This window comes from Oryzias latipes, chromosome 13 (assembly GCF_002234675.1).
Source record: "Oryzias latipes chromosome 13, ASM223467v1".
Lineage (NCBI taxonomy): Eukaryota > Metazoa > Chordata > Actinopteri > Beloniformes > Adrianichthyidae > Oryzias > Oryzias latipes.
In genome coordinates, this window is record NC_019871.2 from 11,538,879 (window position 1) to 11,561,935 (window position 23,057).

At 38.6% G+C, this 23,057-nt stretch overlaps 1 long non-coding RNA gene across 1 annotated transcript; it reads right to left on the reverse strand.

Moving 5' to 3' along the window:
* Positions 1–498: 498 nt before the first annotated feature.
* On the reverse strand, positions 499–881 carry LOC111948451. Its single transcript, XR_002874465.1, has 2 exons — positions 827–881; positions 499–736 (listed from the first exon to the last, which is right to left on the reverse strand). It is a non-coding gene; the product is annotated as an uncharacterized LOC111948451 (long non-coding RNA).
* Positions 882–23,057: the final 22,176 nt, after the last annotated feature.

The window sequence follows — 23,057 nt, forward strand, 5'->3', positions numbered from 1 at the left end:
CTACCTCGTGAAATGTGTGTGTGTGTATTTGTGAGGGCGTGTGTGTGCATTTGTGTGTGTTGGAATGTATATTTTGAGGAGTGAAGGAGGTGTGTACAAAGGGGGTGCAGTTAAAATTGGCGGGTAGGGCACTGAGGGGACATCTCCTGATTACTCAGGAAAAAACAGGAAACAGAACTTAAACATGACAGAAACAAAACAGAAAGCAAAAACCAATACAAAGAAACCCATGCCATGACAAACAGTAGAGTAAACCTTTACCCATAAATTGTCTCACTTAACTGACATGCTAAAAATCTAGGCATAAATCTCAAAACTAGATAAACTAAAACAAATAAACCAAAACCAAAAACGTGTTATTTATTCCTCCCTGTGCTGGCTGGTCCCTAGCCCGGGTAAGATACAGGGTTGTGTCAAGAAGGGCATCTTGTCATGGCTACAGAACACTTTTCGAACCCAGATGCTGGAACCCAGAAGAAACACAGCGGGAGGCGAGCGTTGGCGGGTAAGAGTTTTAATACGAGGAGCAGAGAGCAGAACGTGAGCAGGTCCAGATGTCGGTTCCGAACTGAAAGACGGAAGCTAGCGGCGTCACTGGTGGATTTCTCCGTAGGCCGATGTTGACGACGGTGGAGACACTTGATGAGGCAGAGGCTCGTGGTGGGACCGCAGGAGAGGACAGACTGATGAGAACGGCTGGGAACTGATTCGAGCGACCACTCGTGGTACTGGATTCCTGAGGGTGAGTAGAGAGAGAGACAGGTTTAGTCACAGGCTTGACGTAGCGAAAACGAACAATAGCTTGACTTGACGACCAACTATGCACCATCAGGGGCAACGGACTGGCGAAGACTGATGATCCTGTGGCTCCTTATGAAGGCGGATGAGGTGATGAGGTAAGTGGTCGCAGGTGTTGAGAATCAGCAGCCAAGCGGAGAGGAGAGGGGGAGGAGGCCGACAGAGGCACCATGTCACATCTGGCATAAAACTATCAAACCACAGATGAGAATCACGTAACCCTTGTGCTATCCTAGGCACCTTAACATTGGGAGTTGGGTCATCTAGACCCACTACACAGTGCACTGAACCTTTTTTCTTTGATGATTTGTGATCTTCACTGGTTTCCATGGATTACATGAAATCTTTCCACCTTTATCCACCTTTGTCATGGTAGGGAGAACACGTCAATGCAATGGTGGGGTCATCTAAGATAGCACAAGGGTTAAAGCTGAGTCACTGTTCAAACCCCTGTAGGGATATGGCGAAAGGTGGACAACAACATTAGCCTTTCTATAAAGCAGAAGAGCCACAATCGAGGGGCAAAAAAAGCCACACGTGGCTCCGGAGCCACAGGTTACAGGTCCCTCAGCTAATGGAATGGCTTCTACTGTTGGTGTAACTCATACAAGTTCTCTTGACTAGGACTGTGTCAGATAAATGCATCTAGACATTAAAGAAAAACACAATTATAAACAACAAACCACAACAAGAATCAAGTTTCTCATGCACGAGGGAGAGGAGCAAATGTGTTGGAAAAGGTCCACCACGTTTCTCTTCTCAAAGGTCTGCCCCTCCCTGTGCTGCTTTTATTAAGAACACAAGTGGGAGGTAACAATTCAAGACAAAGACAAAAAGTTCATTAGGGGGTGTCGTCAAATGACCCTTTTGGTTGGATTCTAAGTTTAAACAGTATCACTTATCAGCTCAGGACAGTGTGTCGTAAACCCCCCTCTCTTCCTTGCTGGGATGAGAAGCAGATGAACAAACACACAACTGTTTTCAGAAGAGGTAACAAGGTCAATCTAAGTTAACATTTAAAGAAATACATTTAAACAATGATAATAATAAAACAAATTCCTTCACATACTCCCTCCTTTTTATCATTGATAAATGTCAAAATCTCACATCCAATATCACATCACTTTTCAGTTTTCTGTGACATCTTCATTTTCATAACACTTTCAATTTACACTCAGATGAGAAGTTTTTTTTTTTTTTTTCTCAAGTCATTTCAATTTCAAAATCATTACAGTCATCTTGTTCTCCCTTTAATAACAAGTTGTATTCTTGACTCATAAGAACACTTTGTACTCCACCATTCACTGCTCTGGAAATCATAGATTGAATACAAGGAAAACTGCACATAGTGAACACACAACATATGATCAGTACCATAAGAATAGGTGTCACTATTTTTAACAAAAGTTGCCACCAGGAACCAAAAGCAAACCAGGAGAAGAAATCCCAAGATTGGGGTTTCCTGTCATCCTGCATTGCCTGTTGAACCTATTCAAGTTGATGTAATGCTTCAGTGATGCTGTGACCTTCATCGGTGTTGTCAGGAATAAATGTACAACAGGTATCATTTAACATTTTACAAACACCTCCCTCCTGAGCAACCAATAAGTCCAAAACCAATCTGTTCTGTAGAACCATAAGTCTCATGCTTGACATTTCTTCACTATAGCCTTTAAATGCTTTAATTGTAGCGTTCAAAAATAATCCTAATCAATAATCAATGGTCTCAATTCTGAGGGCATTTTTAGCATTTCCAACCTAGGGAAACAATGCCATAGTTACCTTTTCCCCAGTATTCCAGTGTTCATGGTCTTCAGGTACATGTGATCCCCAAATGGAATCATGTGGCTTGACATCAATAAGGTTACGTCTGTAGCGCAGGTGAGGCTCATGGACTGCAGAAACTATGAAAGTGTGACCTGTGACCTTTACAGAAGCACAAATCCCACTCCAGTCTCTAGGCAGACTGAGGTAGAGGGCCTGCCCACATAACCAAAACATTTGATCAACCACATAAGTACCATTGTTACCTGGCATTAAATCTGGATTAGATCCAACACAACATCCTCTGGGGCAGGGAACAGCATAACCATGGGAAACTCTGTCATTGATTATCTGGACTGTGAAGGGAACAAGAAGTTCATGACACATCTTTATCGGCAAAGTTCCTAAAAACTCTGTGCCATTGTTAGTTACACAATGTGGAAACACAGTTCCTGGTTCCACACTAGCATATGGAGCTAATGATTTTGTCAATTTCAGTTTTTTAAACTGATACAAACTCTTACAACTCGGTCTTACAAGAGTTCCATTTGAAGTGGTGACGGCTCCAGTACTAATATACCCTCTGGTACTATATTCAATAACACAGTCGCTTTTCCACTCAGAAAATTGCTTTGCCTGCAAATTAGGATGTAGGGATGAAGCTTCAATTACAGAACAAACATAGCAATCCGATCTATTCTTTTCCTTAGCCAGTAACATAACATACCTATACCAAGAATTTGTCATATACAGGTGAGTTATGTTCATTTTTGGACTATTCAAAACATCATGTTCATCAATACTCAGCCATCGTCGAGAAATGTTTCTTTCCTCACTGGTGGTTCTTCTTGCGGGTGGATAATGATTCCAAAAGAATCGAATCCATGTGGTTGCTCCTGTCAGGAATAGCAGGAACAGTAAACAAAATAAACTGTCTCTTAGCCCAGTTGGACACGCCATGGTGGATATGTACCTATCTTCGGGAGGGAGAGGTTACTAGCACATCACCTCCTCAAGTCCTCTAACAGTGTAGGATCCGTGTAGTGCAAAAGAGTTCTGGTGTGCTTTCTTCCCTAAGACTAGGTGGATGTCTCGGCTTCGCTGACGTTGAGACAAGCAGCTTCTATACAGCTGCCTCCCTTTGTAGTCAGACTTCCCCACCTAGCAGTTGGAATTAGCCTCACCCAGATGCTTTTTCTTGCAGTGTGATAGATGGATCCAAGACGTCCTTTCAGCAATCTTTACAGCTGTTGGTGTAGTCAGCAGGACTTGGAATGGCCCTTCCCCCCGTGGGCTGGACCAACATTTCCTTTTTATGGCCTCCACAAACACCCAGTCACCAACCTGCACTGGTGAAGTGTCCTGTGGAGATAAAAAGGAATCTGGCACTTGATTTGTCCTTTGCACATCTTTAGTGGTAAACATTTTTCTCAAATAATCCACTAAATTTGCATCATCATCTGGAGAATGTTGCTGTGTAGGATCAATGTCTGGTAACCTATAAGAACGTCCATACAACATTTCAAAAGGCGTTAAAGGTTGACCTGCTGTGCGTGTGATACGCATGCTTAGTTGAACTAAGTCTATGCAGTCAGGCTACTGTCTGTTTGTCTCTTCCATGCATTTCTTTAACTTTGATTTGATAGTGCTATTAGTTCTCTTAACTAATCCTGCACTCTGTGGGTGATAACTACAATGTCTCTTTAAATCAATACAAAGATGTTGAGCTATTTTGTCTATCACTTGATTTACAAAATGTGTACCATTATCACTTCTTATCACTTGCGGTATGCCAAAAGTTGGGATTATTCTTTTACAAATAGCTTTAGCTACTGTAATAGCGTCTTGTGTTGCACATGGAAAAATTTCAACCCATTTGGAAAATGCATCAATAATCACTAAACAATATTTCAAATTTTTTTTGCTTTTATTTAATTTAATAAAATCCATAAGGATTGTATGGAAAGGAAAAGGTGGTTCAGAAAATCTTCCTCTCTTAAATTTAACAGTGCCTTGGGGATTATGATGCATACATGTAACACATTGTTTACAAAATTTTTTTATAGAGAATAAATCCATAAGTTGTATAATATTTCTCTAATAAGTTCACCATCCCCCCTGTTGAATCATGGCAAAGCCCATGACTCAAAATTGCTGCCCATTTGTACATGGATTTTGGTAAAATAGGTTTACCTTCTGTGCTGACATAAAGACCTTGTTCCAACTTTGCTCCCTTTTTCAACCATAAATCTTTTTCTTGTTTCGGTGCGCTGTGTTGCATTTCCTTTAAAACATCATCGGTTGCATCTGCAGTCAAATCCTCATTTGTGCATTTTTCTACATCTTTTGTTGCAGCTTGCTTTGCTGTTACATCTGCAAAGGAATTACCTTTAGAATTATGATCTGTTCTTCGTGTGTGTGTCTCACATTTACATATTGCTACTTTAGATGGTAACATTACAGCAGTCAATAATTCTTTCAGTAAGTCTACATGCGTTACTGGTTTTCCTGTTGATGTTTTAACCCTCAGTTCTTCCACTGTTGACAAAACAAATGCACTGTAGCAAACACATATTGGCTATCAGTATAGATTGTAACTGGCTTATCTTTAAACAGTTTGCATGCTTCAGTTAAGGCTGTCAACTCTGCTGATTGTGGTGAGTAATTTCCACGCAGGGGTCCTACCTTCAGAACCTTGTCTTGAGTTACAACAGCTAAACCCCACTTTGTTTCTGCCTGTTCAAAGTATAAGTCACTTCCTGCACATGTTCTTTCATTTCTTCCCAGTTTTGTCGTGAACCTTTAGTACAAGAAATAAATGGAACTGCATCTGCCATTTGTTTCCAATTTGTCACTCTTTCTGTACACATTAAATTTTTTTGCTGTCACAGTACAGAAACTAGTTTCAGCTTTCCAATAAAAATCATTTATTGTACATTTTTTGAAATCCTAGTTTACTCACTGCTTCATCATATCTCCTGTCAGGGCTAGGAGACTTTTTGCATCTTAACATGACATACAGAATGTCTGAAGACATAAAATCTGCATGGGGTGACACTCTGGCTTTTGCTTTCTCCATTAAGTTTTTTGCAGTCTGTCCAAGATCAGTTTTAGGTAGATCTAAAGTCCAATAATAGTGTGGTTCACCTCTGCCTCCTAGCACACAGATGTCTGTATCGGGGCAACGTCGTGCTTGCATCCCCCCTTCTCTGGTGGGGTAAATTCCTAACTTTAATCTTATCATGACATCTCTCCCTAAAAGATTAAAAGGACAGTTTGGTGCTAAAACCACAGGAATGCTTGTTGTTTCATTAGTGTCAGGATTTTCAAAACAAACTGGTTTACTCTAATGTTTAGTTTCAATTTGACCATCTGCAGATCTCATTTGTATTGTTTTATTTGACTTAGGAAAATCATTGTAATAACTTCTTATCACAGTTCTACAAGCCCCTGAATCACAAAGAAAAACAAACGGTTGTCCCTGAACATAAAGAGTTATTTCTGGCTTTTCCATAAGACAAACTTCAGTGAGATCTAAAAATTCATCACAAATTCGTTGAATTTCTGGTTCAGATTCATTGTTAATCTTGACATTACTTCTACCATCTAGTCAATCTGATTTCTTCCTTTCAGGACAATCTCTCAGCTAATGATCTCTCTGTCCACAAATCCAACATCCATCATCAACTTGCTCTGACCCTCTGTTGCTACTTCCTCTAGACCTTCCTCTAAAATTTTCTTTAAAATTTCCTTTTCCACGACCACAATTTCTTCCTCTGTTCACATTCCTTCCAAAAAACACATCACTACTTTCCTCCTGCCAAAATGTATGTTCACTTTGATTCCTAAATTTCTTTTTATTCACCATCACTTTTTCTGCATGAACAGCAAAATTCCTAAACTGTTGTAGTGCTCCTGTTGGTAGATCAACGTAAAGTTTCCTTATCTAGTCTGCAATCTCTGGTCTCATAGCTTGCAGTAAAGCTTGTTTCAGCTGCTGTCTATAGGGACCATCATCATTATCATTATCCCTGAGTCCACTGTTAGCTTTAAAAACTTCTTCAAATCTGACTCTAAAATCAGACACTAACTCTCCATCTTTTTGTTTAGTTTGACCAATCTTTCCATAATCAGGTCTCATTGGAAAGGCTTCTCTAATTCTTTGTCCTAAAAGTGTAAGACTTTGAATTAACTCTTAGACTGTTATGCGGAAGAGGTCTGGGTGGATTGTCATCATTCATAGGATTCCTTTACTTTTGCCCAGTCTGCTTTCATAGCAGTCATACATGCTTGCTGACATTCAATGCCATTCAGATGGTAAGCTCTCTGAACTTCCATCATTTGCCCGTGAGAGATAACTCCCCTCACTGCCTTCCGTACATCCTCTAATGTCCAGGTGCTAAGCAAAAGAAGTGTAGGCCTCTGGCCATCTTCTCCAGCTCTAGGATTGGACACTTCAATCATTGGGTTCAGATGGCTCTCCAGCTTCTTCCAAACCAACCCCCATAGTTTTACTCCATTCAAGTTTTTTCCCTTTTCCTCCTAACATTATTTTTTCTTTTTCTGGTTTATTTAAATCAGTCACTGGTGGGTTAAAACCCGTCAACAGAGGAGCATTTGTCCCCTGGTAGGGAGGAGGTGAGAAATCAGCTGGTTTCTGCTCTCCCCCCCTTTCATCCTGCCCCTGCTCGGTCTGCAGCCTGCTGCAGCCAGCTGTTGCAGGGGTCTGAGTCGCACATCTGATTTATCCTACTTTTTTTTAGCAATCAGACATGCTTATCTAGTTTTACTTTTCTGAATGCCACCCTTTATTTTTCGTTGCTTCATTTAACCACAGTTTTGCACAAATTAATTCTTCACTATTTTTTTTTGTTTCTTTTGTATTTTTTATTCTGTTTTTAATTTGTAACCTTTGAACTAATCCAGTACATTCCCCTTAAAATCCTAGTTTTTATCCCATTTTATCAAGAATGTAGTTGAATCTGGATGAACCTCTTTCCATATATATTTTTTCATTTGAATTCCCCCATTTTTTTTCTTTTTTCTTTTATTTATGTTAGTCACAGAGCGTGATCAGAACCAACAGAGAATTTCTCTCAGGACCGAATTTCACTCCCCGTGCAACAAGCTTCTAGGTCAGACCTATTGTCTGATCCGGTCACACGTTTAGGGTCCTCCCAGGAGCAAAACCCGTTTTAGACTCTGGGTTCTTTTCACCTAAAGCCTAATGAGATGAAATCTTGTTCTACTCCAACAAGCAGCCTTGTGTTCAAGCAGCCTTGTGTTAACACCGCAAGGTTTCCAGCTGCTCACTGCTTCGAACAAGTTCACTCCTTTCACACATGCACACACATTCACACCAAAAAAAAACTTTTTTTATTTTATTTTTGTTGTTATTCTAGGCCTTTTAGGGACTTGAACCCTCTTACGCGTTTTAGGCTGCAGGACTCGAACCTACACCTTTATTTAGAATTCTGGACTTTTCCGGGACTCCAAACCCACACGTGTTTTAGGCAACAGGACTTGAACCTGTCCCTCAGAATTCTGGGCCACTTCGGGGACTCGAACCCCTGAAAAAGCGCTGTACTTGCCTTGTCGTTGTGGTCTGACTGGTTAACGAATAACGTCAATCCGGACCCAGGGATCAGACCAGTCGATTGGCCGGCGTAGAATTCACTACGACGGACTTTCCTCCGGAGACCTAGTCTCACGGGCTGTGCACAGACTTCAATCGGCATGATCCTCCCCCAAGGACGCAGATATGTTGTCATCCGGCTCGAATGGACCAAAGAATGTCAGATAAATGCATCTAGACATTAAAGAAAAACACAATTATAAACAACAAACCACAACAAGAATCAAGTTTCTCATGCACGAGGGAGAGGAGCAAATGTGTTGGAAAAGGTCCACCACGTTTCTCTTCTCAAAGGTCTGCCCCTCCCTGTGCTGCTTTTATTAAGAACACAAGTGGGAGGTAACAATTCAAGACAAAGACAAAAAGTTCATTAGGGGGTGTCGTCAAATGACCCTTTTGGTTGGATTCTAAGTTTAAACAGTATCACTTATCAGCTCAGGACAGTGTGTCGTAAACCCCCCTCTCTTCCTTGCTGGGATGAGAAGCAGATGAACAAACACACAACTGTTTTCAGAAGAGGTAACAAGGTCAATCTAAGTTAACATTTAAAGAAATACATTTAAACAATGATAATAATAAAACAAATTCCTTCACAGACTGAAACCACGGAAATATACAGGAAAACAGCCTACTGAACAGTGTTTAACAAAATTATATAAAAAAAACTTTTTGAATTCCCTTTAGTTGTCAAACCTTCTTGTAGAAAAACAATCAAATAAACTTTACAAAATTATAAATCCCAGCAATGATAAGGGAAGATGAAAGTTTGACTGTATGCTGCATTCTTTTAGCTTCAATTTTGCAGCAATCCTCCTCTTTCCCTCTTCACATCTGACTGGTCAAAGGAATGGCACACAAGTGCACTCAGTTGTACTCACACCTACATACTCACCACTCTCTCTTTCTATCTCTCTTCATCTATCATCCATCCATATATTCATATATCTAACTTGAAATCCTATACAGTAGTGAGGTGCACGTTGGTTTCTGGGTCATGGGATTAAAAACTGTAGAACCTGGGCGATGTGCCCAGTAAGTAACATATTTCACAAAACTTCAATGGAAACCCTGTTTTTTTTTAATTAAATGAGTGACTTGACCAACAATCGCATAACACTGGCTGCCTTGGGCCGCTCCCACCTGCACAGAGCTTGCCGCTCCATGGTCTGAACAAGACGCCAATGTCTCCTTTGGTGATGATGAGCGCTAGTGCCGTGGCAGAGCTTTGAATGTATCTGTTGGAAATCAAAGTATTGTTCTCACCCATCGCCATGTTTTTGAATGACTGAGTTAGTTTGTGTTTATTCGCATAATTATGATTTTCAACATTTCAAGAATTTTGATAAAGTTTTGCACATGTGTGTAATGGAAACGCAGCTACTGACTGCAAACATCTGACTGGGATTGATGACAATGATTTTTGGACCTTAGACTTGTTTTGGAACAAATATATAAAGTTTTATGGCTTTTCCATTCATCTTTCTGAATGTGCTTAACTTAATAAAGTTTTAAAACAGTCAGTACGTTTCAAAACTTTGCTCACCAGCAGAATGACTGTGAGATAACCTTTGAGATCACCTTTACTGCAGAAAGACAGAGCTTTATAAACTCTCAGGACAAGAAGGTGTGTATCATTTAGCTTCAGTGGGAAATAGTGTTGTCACACAGTGGGCTCATTGTCCTGAGAGTTTGTCCTGGAAGGCACACAAGGCTTCTTTGTAGACCGCTGATATTAATCTGCAAAGACAGAGATCTGGAGGAGCTTACACAAAGCTACACACAGAGATGCTCTAACATTTTCTTTTTTGGATATTTATTGCGAGCCAGCAAAAAGAGGAAATGTATTGTCAGATCTGTTTATAATCGGAGACATTAAGATATAATTGTCATCAGTCAATTTACTAAACGCTGGTCTGCCGTCACCGCTGGAGACATGAGGTGTCACTGCCAGATGTCATTCTACGGCTTCAGCCAACCTCAAGCACAAAGAAGGCCTTTGGTCAAGTGTTTTCTTGCCAGACAAGTGACAGGACCTCGCCACTACCACATCAACATAAACCAGAACACAGGAGGAATGTTCTGAGACCACAGACCAACAGAGTCACCAAGAGCCCACAAAGAATTCAGTTCATCTTTAAACTAAAGAGTCAGAATGTGAATGAAAACTGCTTGAGCCTTTTGGTGAAGACCACAATGGACATGGCTAACCAACTGCATTAATGTGGCAAAGCAATAGAAGCTAAAAGAGGTTCTAACCCACTTTGACTGTATATTTCAGCAAGGAAAAGACATAAAATGGAGGACTCACTCCAACTTACACAACTATAAGTCTGTGCTTTTTATTGTATCTGCTTATGTAAAACATTACTAAGAAATATGCTGCCACCTAGAGATACAGAAAAATCATGGCAGATAAATACAATTCCACAAAAAAGGTGAATATCTGGCATCAAGACTTCCTCTTGTAATGGGGTGTTTCTAACAAGTGAGGGCAGCATATCTTCACTTTGCAGATGCTCTTTCTCATAGTCCATGCATGGAACTTTTCTTTTTACAAAGGAGGCATATTGAAAAACAAGGTGGAGATATTGATTGTTTTATGAATGCAGTTTTGAAGGGTAAAGTATAGCAGAGTACGGATTTCTGTGGCCTAATTTTTTTCTCTGATCTTTTCCTCAGCTGGGTGGAAGGCTTAGCAGAAAGGCTAGAACTACTGCAGAGAAATGGACTCAATCTTTCAGAGACTATAATGCGATTTATGATATTATAGTGTGTGCTTCCTCTCAGTTTGTTTTCAAAAAGTGCTCCTTATTTGTTATAAAAACTTTTTTTTCATGTTTTCATACTTCTGCCACTGCAGTGTGGTTTATCATCGAGTGTTTGAAAACTATAGTCACAGAATCACCAGTTGTTCTTATTTCTGTCCTGTTTCATATCTGTTATGGATTTACTGTTTTCTGGAACAGATTCGTTTGTCAGTACTGTCCAAATACCTGTTAATTTAAATGATGATTAGAAGTATGGATTATTTTTTTGTGCCCAGATTGTCTCTGGGATGGGCGGTTTGAATGGGTTAAGGGTGTATCCTCCATCTGAAGATGGAATTTGCTGCAATTCTTTCATGACCCTGGAAAGAACTTGACCATAATGATGAAACACTTTAAAACAATTGTTTTACTTTAAGGAACCCAATTTGCAACTTACAAATCATACTCAAAATATACAGGCAAAGCTGAGTTATTCAGGATCACAAGTCCAGTTAATCTGGCCTCTGTCCAAACAGCTCTAAATTCCCAGATTAGTGTTAGAAGAAGATGGAGTTAAACCAAAGTTGTTGTCAGTTTTCTCTTCTTGTTATGATTCACTGGCTTGGATTTCTTTAGTTCTAATATTTGGCCTTTCTTGGTTTTCTGTGCAGGCTTGCTGTGACTCCGCCTACTCACCTGTGGATCCTCTTGAGCAGTCTCTGCTGCCTGCACTTTGCTAATTAGCCCCTGCAGTTAAATAATGACCCCTGAGTCTTCAGTGTTAGCTTGTCTTACATTATGCCAAGTTCTCTGAATTTATGTTCTTTTAAGCTGCATTTGCAATTGTAAATTAAAAGTAAATAAATAATAAGAACAACAAATTATGTGTGTTGTTAAGAATTTATGAATTTTTAAAATGTATTTTTAATGTTATTTACCATTTCTCTAATGTTATTGATAGATCTACAGTAACAAGGTAATTTGTTAGATCAATAAAGTTCTATTCTACCTATTCTATAAATTCTTGGTTTTACATTTTCTGTGGTTTGTTTTCTCCCTGCATCTGGGTTCTCACCTGTTTGCCCGTCCGTGACACCTCCTTATGTCTTAGCACTTACACTAATCATTTAGTCCAAGTTCAGAATCTTTAGCTAAAAGAGAAAATTTAAGATGAGCTCTTCAAATAGTCACATTATTATTATCATTATTTTATTTTTTATTTTTTTAGTTATTAATTATTGATTCATCTCCTTGAAATTATGGTTTACCTAAAATCATAAAAGAACCAAGTATTTTTAACACTCTAAATTGATGACAACCCATGGTTTATGCTTTGAATTTTAAAAGGTTGATCCTTCTGAAGAAAAGCAGGTCAGATGCATTGAAGCAGCCATAAAAGTGTAGATTTTCCAACATTTTTCAAAAATAAAGGTCTAGTTTAGTAGACTGACCCAATTTTCCATTAACATTAACACTGCTTTTGAAAAAAATATTTGAAATCAATCCAGTTAAAACTTTGTGTTAGAAAAGGTTAGTTTAGTTTTGGTTAAAGTTGTTGAAATATTTCCTCCAATAGTTGAAGACTAAAAAGAGCTAAAAAGAATTGAAAGTAGAGCAGGATGGGTTTTTTTTGGCATAATACTTGACATTTGAAGTACAGTATGGGCTTCAAACAGAATAGGAAGAACTTTGAAGGGAAAGCTTTTACTTTTTATTTTCCTTTTTGACTGGCCATGATGTGTTGGAAAAATAAGAACAAAGCCATGCTGCCTGTTGCTCATTTTGTTTGGCCCAGCCGCCTTTGCTTTAGAGCAGAAAGTAACCTAATCGTCTTTACTCACTTCTAAAAGACCAGAAATTAATTGTTGTATGATGCAATAGGAGAACTGTGGCTTGGATTTTCAAGTAGCCTGAAACAAACCCTTACAGTTTGTACATACTGCAGTAGACATAAAAACACTATGTTTGAACTTCCTCTGCATTTTTGTTCTATTTTTTGTTTGAATTATTGATAAATCTGAATATTGTAATGTTTTCAATGATCAGTCAAAGGATCTTGGTCTTTAGTTTTGATTCATAATGTCTAAATTATATTACGTATATTACGTTTTTTTTCAATTGATTTAGTTAAATTGTTTAACTATTAGTCCATGATTTTTCGTGATCACACCTTTTAGTTTGCACTTATTGCAGCTGCACATCCAAAATGTAAATGTAAATGAGTCTTTTGTTGTTGCAGAGATTTTCTGGACGGTCATGTTCCAGTTTTTTATATGTTCAATATATTTACGATTTTTTTTATCATTTAAGATTTCAAATTCCCTCCTTTCAGTCTTAACATCAGCTGATAATTAGATTTATTAAAATGCAAGTACAGTAAAAAAAACAAAGAAGGACACAGATTTGTTTGTCGTGCAGAGACAGAGTTTTTAACTGACACTTCCAACAGTGGTCATGGAGTGACGATGGCAAAGAGCTGATGCAATCGACCTCTCAACCTGCAATGTGTTCTTGGTTCTTGGGCAAGATTCTGAAGCCCACATTGCTCCCCGGTGGCCTGCCAAGTCCCTGCACATGAATGCTTGTGGACAGATGTTTGTGCCACTTTGCCAAGCACAACAATCATTGTTTTGTGTGCTCAAAAAAAACATTTTACACTTAAAAATACTTAACCTAACTTAAAATACATGGAAACAAAACAAGTTTACCTAACACTTAAAAGTCTGTGCAACCAAAACCATTTTCGATCAAATTCATCAATTTATGTCTTCATGTTTGAACATATGTGTGATAGGACCTGTATGTTTTTCTCTTTTTTTTCTTATTTACCCTTAGTTTTCTTGCCTATGATGTAATTTGGAGTTTTTCTCTCTCCTTGATTAGAAACAAATGACTCTTAAGTCAAGTAAAAGGTTCCAAAATCTTGAACTGACTATAGCATATGGCTTTCGTATTACAGTCATTATAAATTTTGATTGACTTTTTAGCTGTACATTTAACTTTATACCTGTTGTGGTCCTTTATGTGGTGTTTGCCATGTGAGACAATCAGCTGGTTGACTTGAAATTAAAACTAAAAGGAGACTCTGAAAATGGGGATTGATTCTCAGGTGACAATTTTTCCCTTTACACCTGTCAACTGCAAAGAGCTTCGGAATGAACCCATCATTTACTAACTGCTGTGCCAGTTCCCAGTCCTCAAAATGCATTCCAAGAATGATGGAAACCTGATGCACATTTTCACCTTTTTGTTGTGAGAATTTTGGAGAACAGTATCAATAAAAAAGCATCAGTCAAGATAAAACTGTAAACATCTCAACCCTAAAATGTGTTTACTTTTAAAGCAAAACTCATAAGAGAAAAACTGTATTTACTGATAACTTTTTGGCTTGCTCTTTGAGACAGAGGGAGAGTAAGCACAAATGAAAATGCTTTGTTTTAATTAATTACATCACCTGATGACTTGGGTTGTCCTTATGCAGCCACCTGCTTCATTAGCTTTCAATTCAGTGAGTGTATTTTTTAACCTTACATGTACAGTTAAATAAAAAGGGAAATACACACCTCCAGTTATTTGGTTTTTTATCTTTAAAAATGATGTTCTTTAATGAGATACTGAATTGCATTTTCAATAAAAGCATCGCTAACAAAAATGACGAAAGTGCTGCTGAAAATAAGAAAAGTCTCTAATATTAAAACATATCCTCACTATTAAGTTAGAAGCTATGTTTGTTAATTTATAGAAAACAGTGTTTTGAATACGGAGCTGCACAGTGGAGCAGTGTGTAGCCCCACAGGAAGAAGGCCATGGTTCAAATCCCAGCTGGGACCTACCTGTGTGGAGTTTGCATGTTCTCCACATACAAGTGTGAGTTCTCCCTTCTTCCTCCCGCAGTCCAAACACATTGCCCTAGGTTAATTGGTCACTGGTTAAGTGTGCTTAGGTGTGCATGTGGGAGTGATTGTGTGGCACTGCAACAGAGTGGCACCCTGTCCAGGGTGTACCCCGCCTTTGCACAACAGTGGCCATTATAGGCTCCAGCAACTTCGTGACCCCGTTAGGGATGTAGCGCATTAGGAAAATTGGTGTTTTGTTTATTGAACGTCCAGTTTTTAACCTGAAACAAACCCTTACAGTTTGTACATACTGCAGTAGACATAAAAACACTATGTTTGAACTTCCTCTGCATTTTTGTTCTATTTTTTGTTTGAATTATTGATAAATCTGAATATTGTAATGTTTTCAATGATCAGTCAAAGGATCTTGGTCTTTAGTTTTGATTCATAATGTCTAAATTATATTACGTATATTACGTTTTTTTTCAGTTGATTTAGTTAAATTGTTTAACTATTAGTCCATGATTTTTCGTGATCACACCTTTTAGTTTGCACTTATTGCAGCTGCACATCCAAGATGTAAATGTAAATGAGTCTTTTGTTGTTGCAGAGATTTTCTGGACGGTCATGTTCCAGTTTGTTATATGTTCAATATATTTACGATTTTTTTTATCATTTAAGATTTCAAATTCCCTCCCTTCAGTCTTAACATCATGTGTGAGTTCTCCCTGCTTCCTCCCGCAGTCCAAACACATCCCCATAGGTTAATTGGTCACTGGTTAAGTGTGCTTAGGTGTGCATGTGGGAGTGATTGTGTGGCACTGCCTGAAAGAAGTCAGGGTTGTCAGTGGAACCATCACACTTCGTCATCTCAGCCAGTACTTTCCATAGATGTGTCCATGGTGTACCCTGCCTTTGCCCAATAGTAGTTGGGATAGGCTGCCCCATGGCCCCAAAATGGATGTAGCAGGTTAAGGAGATGCAGTGGTGTGGGATTTGGGCTCATTTGGCGAGAGCTGGAGGTGAGGCATTTTCTATGGGTGATGTCGCGCCTCAATTCATCCATTGTTTTTTTACAGTCAATAGCTGTAGCTAACATCAAAGGTCAAGCTTGGCACCTTTTTCAACCTCATTTTTTCCTGCTAACCAGAACTCTAATAAATGATCTTCAGAATTACTCCCGCAGGAGTTGTTGAATGGATTTTTGATTGAGGAGCCATTTGTCTGTTCCAGCCAAAACCAAAATCCGAAAAGGAAGAATGGAAAGTTAAAAAAAGAACAAAGGAAAAGCTGAAACAAGTGATGCAGTAAACAAACTAAAAAAAAAAAAACATCCTGTTGTTTCAGTCGTTAAGAAATTAAGCCCTGCATGTGTGCTCAGCTCCTTAGATGCCATAAATGTGTCCAAGGCTCCTTTGTTCCTGCTGCTCCAGCCGCAGGTGGTTTTCAAATGCAAGCTGAGACAAAGGGTTTAAATGAAACACCTTGTCTGGGATATTTAGCAAATGTCAGCCTGCATCTGTCCCCCTACTTCACACCTGCACACACCGACTCGCACCCAGAGAATATTTACTTCCCCTTTAAATAGACAGATCAGTGTTTCGAAAATTGCCCCAATGTTTCAAGAGCAGTTACTAATGTTTTTGGATTTGATTTGATCAAATAAAGCCTCCAAAAAACAGACTATAAACATGCTTCTCAACCCAAGATCCCCTTCCTTATATCAGATTAAAATGATATGTATGACCTCGCTGTGCAAGCACCAAGTCTTGTTCAAAGATATTATGATTCATACAGATTTGTGCAGGAATCAGTGGAAGCATCCTGGCATGAAGAATCGGGGATTAATTTTTTTTTCTTCTGGGAAACTAATTGAAAAGACCAGCAATGGGGCTCTTATCACTTTTGTCCCCAGCTGAGCCATGGCCAAGCTTAGATATGACTGACAGAAAAAAGGAGGCATAATGAACTGCATGTGACTGTTGAATAGGCAGGTGCAGGATTGCAGACGCTGATGTGGTTTAATAAAGATATCCTGCATTAACTGGTATTCATATATTCTGATCAAATTTTAATACACAGAGTCTGTTGTAAGCGCCTTTGTAATGGATGAATGAGCCGCCAAAGTAAATTTTTTTCATGTCAGGCTTTGATACTGTATCTTTTTAGGAACACATAAGGCCAAGGGATTCATTTCTTTTCTTACAATTTATCCCTGCATTGTGATTATTTGGGCGGCACGGTGGAGTGCTGCGCATCGCTGTCTCCTCGCCTCTATTATGAATTTTGGCTAGAAGCATTCCGCATTGATCTTTTTCTAAGATAGTTTTCTTTTCTTTTTCTTACTTTTCCTATAGTTGAAAAGTCATGTTTGGTGACTAGTCACAACCATGAGTGTCCATTTTTAGCCTATCTGTGGTAATGTAAAATTCCTACATTTGGCCAAATAAAGCCAATACTTGTCAGCAAGCCCGACAGCACCGAGTCCGTTCTTCAACAAATTACCCCATGACACGCACTACTGCTCGTTTAAGTTTCACACAGTGGCGGAACTAGAATATTTCATATGGAGGGCGAGAGGAGGGCAGAATGCTTTGGAAGGGTGGCAAATGAAAACTGCAGCGTGGAAGCCTAGATGGGCTGGCATACACAATACAGAGGCGAAGCAAGTACATTTGGTCGTAAAAATGTGCGTAGCTATGCATGAACATGAGAGTTTTGAGCGCGAAAGCCCAAAACTCACATTTATGCACGTTAACATTGACTTTTCATTCGAAGTGGCCGCTTGAACGCACGTAGCCAAGGACTGCGTGAAGGTAGCTTTACGATTTACATAACTTAGTTTTTGTTCTCGGCAGAATTATTCATTCCAGTCACAATGTAATGGCTCATCTAACCAGTGACAGTCAGAATATTTTCAAAATGAACATTTCACACTTATTCAGCCAACACTGCATGTTCTCTATGTTCTCTCTAGACTTCTACATGTTCATGAAGATCCTACTTTTCATTTTTTTTTAGAAAATATAGTATCATGAAGAAAACCCATCAGAACATTCAATGATGTTAATGAAGCATTTTGATAATTAAGGTCAGTGTGTGAAGAGAAACTATTCCACTAGCTTGCTTAACGTTGAAATGATCCATTATCAGAGTTAATGATGAAACCATTTCTTGGATGTTATTATTGTGAATCCTTTTTTTTCGACTAATGTAACCCATTTCACTTAACAGTAATTTGCTGTTGGTTGTGTTGCAGTGATAATGAAAAGACAGGATTGTTTGTTGCTTCTCAATAAATCACGGTGAAAATTTCTAAAATGTGAGGGTCAATTGAAAGTTAACGGCAGGCATTTTAGTACCCCTTTTTCTATCCCTTGTTATTGAAGGTACAGTCAAGAAAAATGAGTCATTTCACTTTCCTTACTTAATGTGAATCCCTTTGCTTGCAGCATGTCACCTGGCTCTTTGCGGTCTACAGGCCAAATGATGCTCAAGGTGACTCTGCTCTGACCATCCAGAGACAACTGTGGTCTCATGGTTATTCTTTTTTTCCCATGCAATGTATGGAATAAGTTGGATAGTGTCTTTTTTCCAGGACTTACAGTCTAGTTCACCTCATCTCACTGTCTGCCTAATTATTCAAAACGTTTGTGGTGTGAGGATTTGGGTTATTAAGATGCAAAGGGCTGAAGGTCTGTTGTTCAGCTGACCTCATTCTCATGAGTTCAGTTATAGAGCATAGACACAAACCAGTTTCTGGCTTTTGTTTTACAAAATGCAGATGCTTTCCATGTGCACAAAAGATTTATGGAAAAAAAGGCGCTTCTTCTAAAAACTGAATTTTGATGGTGAATAGAAGTTCCTCTTTTGGCAGAACAAGAACAGGTTGTATAATCTTGCATGTTTTGCATCTTCAACAAAAATTACAGCATATATTTCTATATATCTATATATTATATATATCTATATATATTATATATATATATACATATACATATACATATACATATACATATATATATATATATACATATACATATATATATATATATATATATACATATATATATATATATATATATATATATATATATATATATATATATATATATATATATATATATATATACACAGCCAGAAAGGGGGCCCCATATAAACCCATATGGTTTTAAAGGTGAGCAGAGAATGTGGGCCTGAATGGGTTTGTCCACAGTCTCTGTGGTAACTCCATTTGTGTTTGCCCACATGGGCTGCCTTGCTATGCTAGCCAGTTGCCGGGTAAAAATCTTGGCGAGCTCCGCTGCCCACGGCCTGGCAGAGCAAGCAAGCAGCACCGCGAACAAATGTAAAGTAACTACTGTAGTTTTATCAGACAGAAAAAACTGTAGACAGTAGAAACAAAGTTTGCCGGAAACCAATTATTTATTACCTGATAAATTTTGTACCTTTTTACTAATTGAATCTTGTTCATATCTGTATACAACTGGTACTCCCAGTTTTTGATACATGTCTGTGTCTTTCACAACCTTTTTCATTAATAAAGTTTTTTAGGGATCCAATTTAGTGTTTGCAATGTACATTTAACCAAATGCAAGATGTATCAGACATGACTGGGATGCAACCCACAGTGAATAGACAAGCAAAAGAATTCAATATGATGCAACACATTTTATAGATGCAACAGCTTGCGGAAAGGATTTACTTTTTTTTTTTAACTTGATTGGTTATGTTCTGTTTTATGTGTTTTTTCATAGAGAGTAGCTTTGGGAAATTTAAAAATTCTTGAAGGAACGTCACTTTATTCAGCTTTAAATCTCACTTCATAAACAATTTATTCAAACCAAAAGAACGAGAAGCTGAAGGAATAAAAATATGAAACCTAGTTAAGCCTGACAACAACAGGGCTTTGCACACCTGACAAAATTCCACCTCCTTTTAGAAAGACCCTCACTCTGCAGCTCCCATTCATTCATTAGATAAAAGAACTTTCCCCACCACAAGGGAGGGAAAGTAATCTGTTATGGTAAGATTGTTGCTTGACGAGCTGTGTCTTCGACACTGAACTGATTTGAAAAGCAGATAACTGCAGCCTTACAGGCCGTATTAAAATTGAATTGTACGGAGTCAGTTCTTTGCTGGCTTTTCAAAACAAACGTGCATAAGCACATTCTTTTTTGAGCAGAATAACATTAAGAATTAAGTGTCAGAGCCACAGTTCATTTTTGACATTCACCAAGATAGACAGTCCATTTATAATAAAAAAAGTTTTTAATATTTTCTGAGCCTATAATACAATTTTAAAAATTTTCATTTAAAAAAATAAAAAAATGGTGTCTATTTTTGTCACAGAGGAAAAAGCTGAATGCTTAATTGTTTTTCCCTGAAGACCTGCTTAGCATAGCAAATAGGACAAGACATTGTTGTGTAGTATTATCATAACAACAAAAAAATTAACATACAAATTAGGACACTAAAGCCCACTTAGTGGTTTACAAACCACTAACTATCTAATTGAAAAATCAAATTAATGCTCAGTCGTGTTTCCATAAGGATTATTCTTAGAAAACATCACTGATAATAATAATAATAATAATAATAATAATAATAATAATAATAATAATAATAATAATAATAATAATAATAATAATAATAATAAAACTTCTATGATTGGTAAACTGAACCTGCCAAGGAAACTCCAAAAATTAACACATTTTGCTTCCATCATCCAATTGTTTGGTCATTTGCCTCCATTCTTGACAACGACTCTACAACAGAGTATAAGGGACACTATAAAAATTAAAAAAAATGAAATATGAGAATAAAGTAAAACAATACACGAAAAAAAAGTAAAATTATGAGAAAAAGGTCACAATTTTATGAGAACAAGCTCATGGAACTATGAGTAAAAATAGTCAATATTTTACAAGATTTTACAAGATTTATTCATACGTTTATTAAGATAAAGTCTGTTTACTAAGAAAAATAGAAACAACAACCAAAAAAAGAACCAATATGAGAAACGAAGAGCGCAGTATATGCTGTTTCTTTACTATTGGTTTCAGAGAATATGAAATACTTAGGGTGTATTCAGACTGGACACATTTGGTCCGCTTTAAGTGAACCAGAGCTCATTTCCCTCGATAACCCGGAACAAATTTTAAATCTGAATTACACCCAGGTTGACCCTGGTCGGGGGACTAGGAACCACTCTCTGACCCATCTTTTGAAGTGGTCTCGGTTCGTTTCCAGTCGGACTGAACTTCGGTTCCTTCTGAGATTCCTCAGTCTGACTACAATCCGTTCCCGGAGTGTAACAACTGGACCAAAACAGCCAAAATAGCCAGTCGTCACGTGATGTAAACAGATTAGGAATGAAGCAACGGATGAGCCACAGACAAATGTAAAGCAACGATTGTTGTTTTATCAGACAGAAAAAAAAGGGTCCAACTCCTCACCAGTTATGCTGTTTATTTAACACAGCTGAAAACGCATCTTACATGCTTTTCTGTGTCTCGTTAGGTGGCACGCGCCTGATGCTGTGGTGACATCATCCTGCAATGACGTCATCCTAAAAGCTTATAGTCTGTAGTGTGAATACACCGTCCTTTTAGTGAGTCAACACTTAACATAGTTGCGGGGTCTAAATCATTAACTGTACATAAAGAACTGGACTGAGCAGGTGTGAGGGCACCCATAGAAAATGCCTCAGCTCCGGCTGCGGCCAAATGAAGCCAATTCAGCCGGCCTTTTCCCCCCATACGAAATAGTATAGAATAGATGTTCATTTGTCGTCGTCACACAGTTTCAGCAGCCTAGTGCTTGGATGGTCGGTGCTAGGCAAGGCAAGGCAAGGCAAGTTTATTTGTATAGCACAATTCGTACACAAAGTAATTCAAGGTGCTTCACAAAACAGAAAAATGCATTAAAATCACAATACATCATAGAAATAATCAACATAAAATTTACTTTAAAAGAAAAGGAGAAAAAAAAAAGATTTAAAAAGAAAGGAAGGAAAGAAAGGTGCAGATAGGACCTTTCAGTCATATACATGGCTAAACAGAAATGTTTTAAGTCTAGATTTGAACATGAACACAGAAGAGGCCTGTCTTACGCCTTCAGGGAGGCTGTTCCAGATTTTAGCTGCAGATTATTGAAACGCTGATTCCCCTTGTTTAGTTCTGACTCTGGGAATCAACAGGAGGCCGGCCCCTGAGGTCCTCAGAGTACGAGATGGTTTATATGGCACTAACATGTCAGAGATGTACTTTGGTGCGTGGCCATGGAGAGACTTGTACACAAGCAGAGCTGCTTTGAAGTCTATTCTTTGAGGTACAGGGAGCCAGTGCAAAGACCTGAGCACAGGACTAATGTGATCATACTTCCTGGTTTTGGTCAGGACTCGAGCAGCAGCATTCTGGATGTACTGAAGCTGTTTTACAGCTCGTTTGGAGAGGCCGGTGAGCAGGCCGTTACAGTAGTCTAACCTACTGGAGACAAATGCATGAATAAGTATCTCCAGGTCTCGCTTTGAGATTATGTTTTTGATTTTGGCAATGTTTTTCAGGTGGTAAAATGCCGCTGATGTTACTGACTTGATATGGCTGTTAAAGTTCAGGTCAGAGTCCATGATTACCCCTAGATTTCTGACTTGATTTGAGGGTTTAAGAGACAGAGAATGAAGGTAGCTGCTGACAATTTCTCTTTGTTTCTGTGGGCCAAAAACAATAACTTCGGTCTTGTCTGAGTTTAGCTGGAGAAAGTTGCTCTGCATCCACGCGCTGATCTGTTGGAGGCAGTGGTTGAGAGAATCCACCGGCCCATATTCACCTGTTGTCAGTGACACATAGATCTGAGTATCATCTGCATAGTTGTGATAAGATATGTTATTACTGCGTATTAACTGCCCTAGTGGCAGTATGTAGAGGTTGAACAGAAGGGGTCCCAGGATCGATCCCTGGGGCACACCACAATTCAAGCCCATGTAGACTGAGACACAACTCCCAATTTCAACAAAATATTTCCTGTCTTCTAGATAAGACTTGAGCCAACTTAGGGCAGATCCAGAGATGCCAACCCAGTCTTGGAGTCTGTGCAAAAGGATCCCATGATCAACAGTATCAAAGGCAGCGCTCAGGTCTAGCAGGATTAAGACAGAGACTTTTCCGTCATCAGTGTTCAGGCGGATGTCATTGGTTACCTTGATAAGAGCAGTTTCTGTGCTATGATGGGGTCTAAAACCTGACTGGAAAACATCAAACGAATTGTTTAATAAGA